This window comes from Podarcis pityusensis (genome assembly GCF_964106645.2).
Source record: "Podarcis pityusensis genome assembly, chromosome: 2".
Classification (NCBI taxonomy): domain Eukaryota; kingdom Metazoa; phylum Chordata; class Lepidosauria; order Squamata; family Lacertidae; genus Podarcis; species Podarcis pityusensis.
Window position 1 is genome coordinate 86391741 of NC_138029.1, and position 1893 is coordinate 86393633.

The following is a 1893-nucleotide window of genomic DNA, read 5'->3' on the forward strand; positions in this document are numbered from 1 at the left end:
ATTTCACAGTTCTCACTGACATGTTACACCTCTGCCAAAAGATTTGCTGCCAATTAGTTCCCAGACTAATGACATGTGCCCACCATACACTTAAAGCACATATGCACACGAGTCCTGGGAACTGTAGTTTGTTAACGGTGCTGGGAACTGCAGCTTTGTGAGGGGGAAACTTTAGTTCCCAAGATTCAGAAACGGTGACGAATCCTTTAAACGCATGATGTGTTAGATACCGTATTTTTCGCCCTATAGGACGCACCTACTTTTTTTGGGGGGGGGAAATAAAGAAAAAAAATTTATTCCCCCCCCAGGCACAGGGCTGGCTCGGGGGAAGCCTGAGCTTCCCCCGAGCCCAGCCCCCAGAACAGCCTGCTATCCGCAAGCCTAGGGAGCCGCGCCGGTCTCCCCAGGCTTGCAGAGAGCTGCACGAAGCCCGGGTGCGCTCTTCAGCGCGCCCGAGGCCTCGGAATGCAAGCAGCTCTGCGCCTTTGGGAGCCCGGCGCGGCTTCCCGGAGCCCAGGAAGCTCTGCGCAACCCTCCGGAGCCCGGTGCGACTTGGCGCTGGGCTCCGGAGGGTTGCGCAGAGCTTCCTGAAGCCTGGAGAGGGAGAGGGGTCGGTGCGCACCGACCCCTCTCGCTCTCCAGGCTTCAGCGAAAGCCTGTATTCGCCCCATAGGACGCACACACATTTCCCCTTCATTTCTGGAGGGGAAAAAGTGTGTCCTATAGGGCGAAAAATACGGTACCTAAGTTTATGGTGCTGATAATGGTCTACGAAGCCTTATAGGATCTTTGAGACATTGCTGACCCTTTAAATACCCAACTAAAACTTCCAGCACATACTATCTCATCAAGGAAGCCAGTTACCGGTAAGAATCGGACCTTTAATGTGGCAACACCACTACAACTCTCTGTCCCATTACACATCAGACAGTTCTCAACTTTACCGTCTTTTGAGTTAGGCTTACTGCCAAGCAAATTTACTTAGGAACGCAGCCATTAGTAGACCTGTCTTCCCTGACCTGTCTCTCTCTGCCACTCTTTTGTACCGTCAATCACCTCTATGGATTAATTATGTAATAAATAAATGAATAAATAAATAATGGCATTATGTAGATGTTTAACTTGGGCCGATGCCTTTTTGCTTTGCTTTTCTCTTGCAGAACTGTAACATTTAAGGAACTCATCAGAGGATAGCATCATTCACATGGCATGCCAGCTTGTTATTGATCAGCTCATATAGTCCAAAGTACAGGGTGACCCGTAATACTTCCTACTACGCAAGCAAGTGAGCCAAGCCACACACTAGGTGAAAAAGCAAAATAACCATGACTGCAAAACCCACACCAGCATTATGAAAGTACCAGATATTTTATTATTAAGTTGTGGGTGGACATAGCAGTCGACACAGAGATTTCTCCAAGTGGTTCTTTAAGCTGGAACTGAACTGAACTGCAAACAGCTCAGCTGGCCTGCTTTTATAGGCAGCCGGCTGTCAACATTTTAACAACAACCCAGAGTCCCGCCTAAATTAACTTACTGTATGTGGACCTGAGTGAAAACTATATACACAATACCCCTGGTGGCCAGGGTGAGAACTTCAATACAGTACATAACATTTATAGAGTTTATATGCAAGATCACCCCGGCTGAAATCCTATGCACGTTGACCTGAGAGTGAGTCTTAATGAACAAAGTAAGACATAGTTCCAAGTCAACACTCACAGAATTGCTCTGTCAGTACAGATTAGTCAACCTATTGTCAAAGTGGTTTAAAGGTCGGTCAGAGTGAATCGTTTTAGGAGACGACAGTCCTTTGAAACACGTAGGACCGCATTTTGTGCTATTTACGAACGGACGTTGCCAAATGGATATTAATTCTTTCAAAGGGTTCCC